Genomic DNA, 9,512 nt, shown 5'->3' with positions numbered 1-9,512 from the left:
TTTGGCGGCAAATGGCACAGCACACAGTCTTGCAATAAAGTACAGTCCAAGCACAGTAAATCACAGTCTCTAGGCACACATGACCTGATTCTTCAGGCTTAAGTAGATCCTGTTCGTGACGCCAAGTTGGAGCGCCCCCACACCGCCGCAGGGCCGAGGGGTACCCGGAGCCGGGCCTCTAGGTCTCAGTCCTGGGGTTGTCACGGTGGCTAGACCCGGTCCGTGGCCCTGCCTGTCAGTGGGGGACGTCCGGTGCAATAAGTGGTGTAGTAACGGTGTAGCGGTGCAGTTGTGGGGTGCAGGTCGCGGTAAATAACGAGGACACCAGGTTGCAGTCTCTTTACCTCTTTACTGAAGCTCTCTGGGTCCTCAGTCCAGAATACGGCTCACCAGGCTGCGCAAGTCCGGCCGGTCCAATGGCACTTCCAGAGCTCTCCTTGCAGGTGGAAATCGGTGCCTTCCTTCTAGCGCTATGTGTTGCAGTCCTTCCCTGCTGTGCTTACGGAAAGTACCCCACAACTGTTGTGTCTGTTTCTCGTGTTCCCTCACAACAACTTAATTCGCAATGATCTTCCTCGTCCCTCCAGCTACTATGGTAGGAACGCACCCGTATGACGGGGAGGCTCGGAGATCTTCCGGGACTCTATCTGCGCCCCTCTCCTGTTGGTACCCCCCTTTGCCTTCCTGGGTGATGCGTGAGACAGTCCGCCTAAAGCTAACTGCCCTGCCGTAGGTCTGAGGTATGGCTTGAAACTCTTTACCTCCTCGGCGTTCCGGCCACCGGTAGTGCGCCTCAGTAAGGTGCTGCCTCTTTCAGCACAACCCTCACTGGTATCTCCTTTCGCTTGATTTCGTTTCTCACTCAGCACAATCTATCTCGCTTCTAGTCCTTTCTTGAGTCCCGCCGCTTCCAGGAGCCTGCGCGGACCCGTTACGTTCTCTCAATGCCAAGCCTCTGCCAGGATCCCACCCCTGGCAGAGACCCTACAGTCTCTCCCTTCACAACACCCCCTGCCACAGGGTGTTGCTCCGTTCAATCCCGTCAGCGTTCTCTCTAACTTCCTGCCTGACCCCCAGTTTACCCACTATGGTGGGGAGTGGCCTAATGAATAGCACCCTTAGCTCCCCCCGGAGGCCCAGCTGTGAAATGTATTGGTGACTGTGATACCTGCTCAGAGAACTCCTTCAGTGCCATCGAACGCACCATGGCCCCCCTTAGTGGCTGAGCCATGATACTGCAACGACCAGGACTCTGGGGCGCTGCACTTAATAATGTGGAACAGCCTTCTTAAGTAGTCTTGCCTTTATTTGGACACACCTGCCAAACTAATTTGCACAGGTATCTGCAATTGCTTTCAGTGATATAAAGAGCCCTGACACACATCACCATCAATGAGTTTAAATGACAAACAAAAAAATTCTAACCTTATCACTCCTAAACTCTATGTGCATAATAATTTGGAACACAGTGTATGAATAGCAATATGGCTTCTGAATACTAGGAAAAAAATGAGACGCTTTGCTCACAGTTTGGCCAAGTTATGTCTGCCCACCAACCAACGTCAAGGTGGTCTCAAAGACTGATGGGTCCCTGACCATATGAATACCTCTCTTAGGGCTTGTTTCCATTTGCGAGAAACACCTCCGTGTCTCGCATGTGGAAACCAAGCTCTGGTGCTGGCACTCCAGAGCGGAGCGTGCGGCCGCATAGGAACACATGCAGCCGCACACTCCGCTCCCAAGTGCCGGCGCCAGAGCTTGGTTTCCACATGCGAGACACGGACGTGTTTCTCGCAAATGGAAACAAGCCCTTAGGCTGATGTCTGAATTCCTGGGTTAATGTGGACACCTCACTCAGCAAAACCTGCATTTATGGGTAAATAGGAACCTGCTGTAATAAAAAATCACCACATGTTGAAAGGCGGAGTGCAAAGCATCTCATTTTTTTCCTAGCATTCAGAAGCCGTATAGCTATTCATATTACACATATTTCACAATGACATGCTTAAGTACGATACAGTGCAACCTTTTTTGTATCGCTCAGTAATATAGGCTGGATGTGTGGTCTGTGTGTCTGTCCCAGTAATATAGGCTGGATGTGAGGTCTGTGTGTCTCTCCCAGTAATATAGGCTGGATGTGAGATTTGTGTGTCTCTCCCAGTAATATAGGCTGGATGTGAGGTCTGTGTGTCTCTCCCAGTAATATAGGCTGGATGTGAGCTCTATGTCTCTCCCAGTAATATAGGCTGGATGTGAGGTCTGTGTGTCTCTCCCAGTAATATAGGCTGGATGTGAGCTCTGTTTGTCTCTCCCAGTAATATAGGCTGAATGTGAGGTCTGTGTGTCTGTCCCAGTAATATAGGCTGGATGTGAGGTTTGTGTGTCTCTCCTAGTAATATAGGCTGGATGTGAGGTTTGTGTGTCTCTCCTAGTAATATAGGATGGATGTGAGGTCTGTGTGTCTCTCCAAGTAACATAGGCTGGATGTGAGCTCTGTGTGTATCTCCCAGTAATATAGGCTGAATGTGAGGTCTGTGTGTCTGTCCCAGTAATATAGGCTGGATGTGAGGTTTGTGTGTCTCTCCTAGTAATATAGGCTGGATGTGAGGTTTGTGTGTCTCTCCTAGTAATATAGGATGGATGTGAGGTCTGTGTGTCTCTCCAAGTAACATAGGCTGGATGTGAGCTCTGTGTGTCTCTCCCAGTAATATAGGCTGGATGTGAGATCTGTGCGTGTCTCTCCCAGTAATATAAGCTGAATGTGAGCTCTGTGTGTCTCTCCGAGTAATATAGGCTGGATGTGAGGTGTGTGTGTCTCTCCTAGTAATATAGGTTGAATGTGAGATCTGTGTGTCTCTCCCGGTAATATAGGCTGGATGTGAGGTCTGTATGTGTCTCCCGGTAATATAGGCTGGATGTGAGGTCTGCGTGTCTCTCCCAGTAATATAGGATGGATGTGAGGTCAGTGTGTCTCTCCCGGTAATATAGGCTGGATGTGAGGTCTGTGTCTCTCCCAGTAATATAGGCTGGATGTGAGGTGTGTGTGTCTCTCCTAGTAATATAGGTTGAATGTGAGATCTGTGTGTCTCTCCCGGTAATATAGGCTGGATGTGAGGTCTGTATGTGTCTCCCAGTAATATAGGACGGATGTGAGGTCAGTGTGTCTCTCCCGGTAATATAGGCTGGATGTGAGGTCTGTGTCTCTCCCAGTAATATAGGCTGGATGTGAGGTGTGTGTGTCTCTCCTAGTAATATAGGTTGAATGTGAGATCTGTGTGTCTCTCCCGGTAATATAGGCTGGATGTGAGGTCTGTATGTGTCTCCCAGTAATATAGGCTGGATGTGAGGTCTGCGTGTCTCTCCCGGTAATATAGGCTGGATGTGAGGTCTGTGTTTCTCCCAGTAATATAGGCTGGATGTGAGCTGTGTGTCTCTCCCAGTAATATAGGCTGGATGTGAGGTCCGTGTAACTCCACCAGTAATATAGGCAGGATTTAAAGGGAACCTGTCACCTGAATTTGGCGGGACCTTTTTTCGGTCCGATGGGCGGTGTTTTCGGGTGTTTTATTCAGCCCTTCCTTTCCCGATGGAGGAACGCTGGCCGCAATATTGGCTTGAAGTTGAAATACTTCCGGGACATAGTGCGTCGGCGCATGCGCACTAATTCTTTTCAGCTTTGCCCGCAGTTGGGCAAAGCATACTTCGCGTGCGCAAGGCAAGATAGCCTTGCGCAGGCGTGTTCTACGGAGGAAAGCGAATCAACTTCAAGCCAATATTGCGGCCAGCGTGCTTCCAGCGGGAAAGGAAGGGGTGAATAAAACACCCGAAAACACTGCCCATCGGACCGAAAAAAGGTCCCGCCAAATTCAGGTGACAGGTTCCCTTTAAGGTCTGTGTGTCTCTCCCAGTAATATAGGCTGGATGTGAGGTCTGTGTGTCTCTCCCAGTAACATAGGCTGGATGTGAGGTCTGTGTAACTCCACCAGTAATATAGGCGGGATTTAAGGTGTGTGTGTCTCTCCCAGTAATATAGGCTGGATGTGAGCTCTGTGTGTCTCTCCCAGTAATATGGGCTGGATGTGAGGTCTTTGTGTCTCTCCCAGTAATATAGGCTGGAGGTGAGGTCTGTGTGTCTCTCCCAGTAATATAGGCTGGATGTGAGGTCTGTGTGTCTCTCCCAGTAATATAGGCTGGATGTGAGGTCTGTGTGTCTCTCCCAGTAATATAGGCTGGATGTGAGGTCTGCGTGTCTCTCCCAGTAATATAGGCTGGATGTGAGGTCTGTGTGTCTCTCCCAGTAATATGGGCTGGATGTGAGGTCTGCGTGTCTCTATGTAATATAGGCTGGATGTGAGCTCTGTGTGTCTCTCCCAGTAATATAGGCTGGATGTGAGTTCTGCGTGTCTCTATGTAATATAGGCTGGATGTGAGGTCTGTGTGTGTCTTCCAGTAATGCAGGCACAGCTTCGATCTTGCACTTATCACCTCTATGCGCTTTCCTCCTCATTTGCAAGTTATTTTCTCAGCTCTCCATATGATTGTAGATATTTCCCCCTTCCTCTCTACTGCAGATCTATGTACAACCTTTGCGTCTCACTGCTGCTATCTCTAGCACCAAGAAAAGGGAGAGGAAGGCAGAGAGAACTGTAAGAACCAGCAGCTCTGATTGATTAGTATCAGTTCCGCCAATGAACTGACCTAGATAAAGGAGTTAAAGATACTCAGACAAACGGTAAACATTTTTTTTTATGAAAACTTGATAGAAAAATGCTTAATGAACATGAAAAAATAAAATCTGTGCATAAGTGTGCATAGCCCGTATAGTATTAAGTGGCTGTAATTCCTACTTATGACCTGTAGATGTCACTGTTGCATCTATTGGAGGAATGGAGGAAGAAAGCGGCGCTGCGGTTCTGCGTCTTGGAGTGGACCCAGCAGGTTTGTGTGTCTCTCCTAGTAATATAGGCTGGATGTGAGGTTTGTGTGTCTCTCCTAGTAATATAGGATGGATGTGAGGTCTGTGTGTCTCTCCAAGTAACATAGGCTGGATGTGAGATCTGTGCGTGTCTCTCCCAGTAATATAAGCTGAATGTGAGCTCTCTGTGTCTCTCCCAGTAATATAGGCTGGATGTGAGGTGTGTGTGTCTCTCCTAGTAATATAGGTTGAATGTGAGATCTGTGTGTCTCTCCCGGTAATATAGGCTGGATGTGAGGTCTGTGTGTCTCTCCCAGTAATATAGGCTGGATGTGAGGTCTGTGTTTCTCCCAGTAATATAGGCTGGATGTGAGCTGTGTGTCTCTCCCAGTAATATAGGCTGGATGTGAGGTCTGTGTAACTCCACCAGTAAGGGTATGTTTCCACGGTCAGGAAACGCTGCTTTTTTGAAGCTGCGCAGAGCTGCAGCGTCAAAAAAGCAGCGTCCAGATGTTCCAGCATAGTGGAGGGGATTTTATGAAATCCCGTCTCCACTATGCGTGGAAACCCGCACGCGGCGGCCCTGCGACTCCGGACATGCTGCGCGTCTTTTCAGATCGCAGCATGTCCGTACACCTTGCGGGGACGCAGCGTCCCCGCAAGGCATATCACAGGGCCCTATGGGACAGAGCGATCATCCCGGATGTGAAGAGTTAACACATCCGGCATGATCGCGTCCCAGAAAGGGGGCGGGGCTTAGCGCCGAGCGGCTTCGCCGCTGCGGCGATACCGTCGGCCGTACGGAACGTGGAGACATAGCCTAATATAGGCAGGATTTAAAGGGAACCTGTCACCTGAATTTGGCGGGACCTTTTTTCGGTCCGATGGGCGGTGTTTTCGGGTGTTTTATTCAGCCCTTCCTTTCCCGATGGAGGCACGCTGGCCACAATATTGGCTTGAAGTTGAAATACTTCCGGGACATAGTGCGTCGGCGCATGCGCACTAATGCTTTTCGGCTTTGCCCGCAGTTGGGCAAAGCATACTGCGCGTGCGCAAGGCAAGATAGCCTTACGCAGGTCTGTTCTACGGAGGAAAGCGAATCAACTTCAAGCCAATATTGCGGCCAGCGTGCCTCCAGCGGGAAAGGAAGGGGTGAATAAAACACCCGAAAACACCGCCCATCGGACCGAAAAAAGGTCCCGCCAAATTCAGGTGACAGGTTCCCTTTAAGGTCTGTGTGTCTCTCCCAGTAATATAGGCTGGATGTGAGGTCTGTGTGTCTCTCCCAGTAATATAGGCTGGATGTGAGGTCTGTGTGTCTCTCCCAGTAATATAGGCTGGATGTGAGCTCTGTGTGTCTCTCCCAGTAATATGGGCTGGATGTGAGGTCTTTGTGTCTCTCCCAGTAATATGGGCTGGATGTGAGGTCTTTGTGTCTCTCCCAGTAATATAGGCTAGATGTGAGGTCTGTGTAACTCCACCAGAAATATAGGCAGGATTTAAGGTCTGTATCTCTCTCCCACTAATATAGGCTGGATGTGAGGTCTGCGTGTCTCTATGTAATACAGGCTGGATGTGAAGTCTGTGTCTCTCCCAGTAATATAGGCTGGAGGTGAGGTCTGTGTGTCTCTCCCAGTAATATAGGCTGGATGTGAGGTCTGTGTGTCTCTCCCAGTAATATGGGCTGGATGTGGGGTCTGTGTGTCTCTCCCAGTAATATAGGCTGGATGTGAGGTCTGCGTGTCTCTCCCAGTAATATAGGCTGGATGTGAGGTCTGTGTAACTCCACCAGTAATATAGGCAGGATTTAAGGTCTGTATCTCTCTCCCAGTAATATGGGCTGGATGTGAGGTCTTTTTGTCTCTCCCAGTAATATAGGCTGGATGTGAGGTCTGCGTGTCTCTATGTAATACAGGCTGGATGTGAAGTCTGTGTCTCTCCCAGTAATATAGGCATGATGTGAGGTCTGTGTGTCTCTCCCAGTAATATAGGCTGGATATGAGCTATGTGTGTCTCTCCCAGTAATATAGGCTGGATGTGAGGTCTGCGTGTCTCTCCCAGTAATATAGGCTGGATGTGAGGTCTGTGTGTCTCTCCCAGTAATATGGGCTGGATGTGAGGTCTGTGTGTCTCTATGTAATACAGGCTGGATGTGAGGTTTGTGTGTCTCTCTCAGTAATATGGGCTGATGCGAGCTCTGTGTGTCTCTCCCAGTAATATAGGCTGGATGTGAGGTCTGCGTGTCTCTCCCAGTAATATAGGCTGGATGTGAAGTCTGTGTCTCTCCCAGTAATATAGGCTGGATGTGAGGTCTGTGTGTCTCTCCCAGTAATATAGGCTGGATGTGAGGTCTGTGTGTCTCTCCCAGTAATATGGGCTGGATGTGAGGTCTGTGTGTCTCTCCCAGTAATATAGGCTGGATGTGGGGTCTGTGTCTCTCTCAGTAATATAGGCTGGATGTGAAGTTTGTGTCCCTCCCAGTAATATAGGCTGGATGTGAGCTCTGTGTGTCTCTCCCAGTAATATAGGCTGGATGTGAGGTCTGTGTGTCTCTCCCAGTAATATGGGCTGGATATGAGGTCTGTGTGTCTCTATGTAATACAGGCTGGATGTGAGGTCTGTGTATCTCTCCCAGTAATATAGGCTGGATGTGAGGTCTGTGTGTCTCTCCCAGTAATATAGGCTGGATGTGAGTTCTGCGTGTCTCTATGTAATATAGGCATGATGTGAGGTCTGTGTGTCTCTCCCAGTAATATAGGCTGGATATGAGCTATGTGTGTCTCTCCCAGTAATATAGGCTGGATGTGAGGTCTGCGTGTCTCTCCCAGTAATATAGGCTGGATGTGAGGTCTGTGTGTCTCTCCCAGTAATATGGGCTGGATGTGAGGTCTGTGTGTCTCTATGTAATACAGGCTGGATGTGAGGTTTGTGTGTCTCTCTCAGTAATATGGGCTGATGCGAGCTCTGTGTGTCTCTCCCAGTAATATAGGCTGGATGTGAGGTCTGCGTGTCTCTCCCAGTAATATAGGCTGGATGTGAAGTCTGTGTCTCTCCCAGTAATATAGGCTGGATGTGAGGTCTGTGTGTCTCTCCCAGTAATATAGGCTGGATGTGAGGTCTGTGTGTCTCTCCCAGTAATATGGGCTGGATGTGAGGTCTGTGTGTCTCTCCCAGTAATATAGGCTGGATGTGAGGTCTGTGTGTCTCTCCCAGTAATATGGGCTGGATATGAGGTCTGTGTGTCTTTATGTAATACAGGCTGGATGTGAGGTCTGTGTGTCTCTCCCAGTAATATAGGCTGGATGTGAGGTCTGTGTGTCTCTCCCAGTAATATAGGCTGGATGTGAGTTCTGCGTGTCTCTATGTAATATAGGCTGGATGTGAGCTCTGTGTGTCTCTCCCAGTAATATAGGCTGGATGTGAGCTCTGTGTGTGTCTTCCAGTAATGCAGGCACAGCTTCGATCTTGCACTTATCACCTCTATGCGCTTTCCTCCTCATTTGCAAGTTATTTTCTCAGCTCTCCATACGATTGTAGATATTTCCCCCTTCCTCTCTACTGCAGATCTATGTACAACCTTTGCGTCTCACTGCTGCTATCTCTAGCACCAAGAAAAGGGAGAGGACGGCAGAGAGAACTGTAAGAACCAGCAGCTCTGATTGATTAGTATCAGTTCCGCCAATGAACTGACCTAGATAAAGGAGTTAAAGATACTCAGACAAACGGTAAACATTTTTTTAAATGAAAACTTGATAGAAAATTGCTTAATGAACATGAAAAAATAAAATCTGTGCATAAGTGTGCATAGCCCGTATAGTATTAAGTGGCTGTAATTCCTACTTATGACCTGTAGATGTCACTGTTGCATCTATTGGAGGAATGGAGGAAGAAAGTGGCGCTGCGGTTCTGCGTCTTGGAGTGGACCCAGCAGGTTTGTGTGTCTCTCCTAGTAATATAGGTTGAATGTGAGATCTGTGTGTCTCTCCCAGTAATATAGGCTGGATGTGAGGTCTGTGTGTCTCTCCCAGTAATATAGGCTGGATGTGAGCTCTGAGTGTCTCTCCCAGTAATATAGGCTGGATGTGAGCTCTGTGTGTCTCTCCCAGTAATATAGGCTGGATGTGAGGTGTGTGTGTCTCTCCTAGTAATATAGGTTGAATGTGAGATCTGTGTGTCTCTCCCAGTAATATAGGCTGGATGTGAGGTCTGTGTGTCTCTCCCAGTAATATAGGCTGGATGTGAGCTCTGAGTGTCTCTCCCAGTAATATAGGCTGGATGTGAGCTCTGTGTGTCTCTCCCAGTAATATAGGCTGGATGTGAGGTGTGTGTGTCTCTCCTAGTAATATAGGTTGAATGTGAGATCTGTGTGTCTCTCCCAGTAATATAGGATGGATGTGAGGTCAGTGTGTCTCTCCCAGTAATATAGGATGGATGTGAGGTCAGTGTGTCTCTCCCAGTAATATGGGCTGGATATGAGGTCTGTGTGTCTCTATGTAATACAGGCTGGATGTGAGCTCTGTGTGTCTCTCCCAGTAATATAGGCTGGATGTGAGCTCTGTGTGTCTCTCCCAGTAATATAGGCTGGATGTGAGCTCTG

The sequence above is a fragment of the Ranitomeya variabilis genome, chromosome 2, assembly GCF_051348905.1.
Source record: "Ranitomeya variabilis isolate aRanVar5 chromosome 2, aRanVar5.hap1, whole genome shotgun sequence".
NCBI lineage: Eukaryota > Metazoa > Chordata > Amphibia > Anura > Dendrobatidae > Ranitomeya > Ranitomeya variabilis.
The sequence above is the reverse complement of the archived record's forward strand: the minus strand, read 5'-3'. Positions refer to the sequence as shown.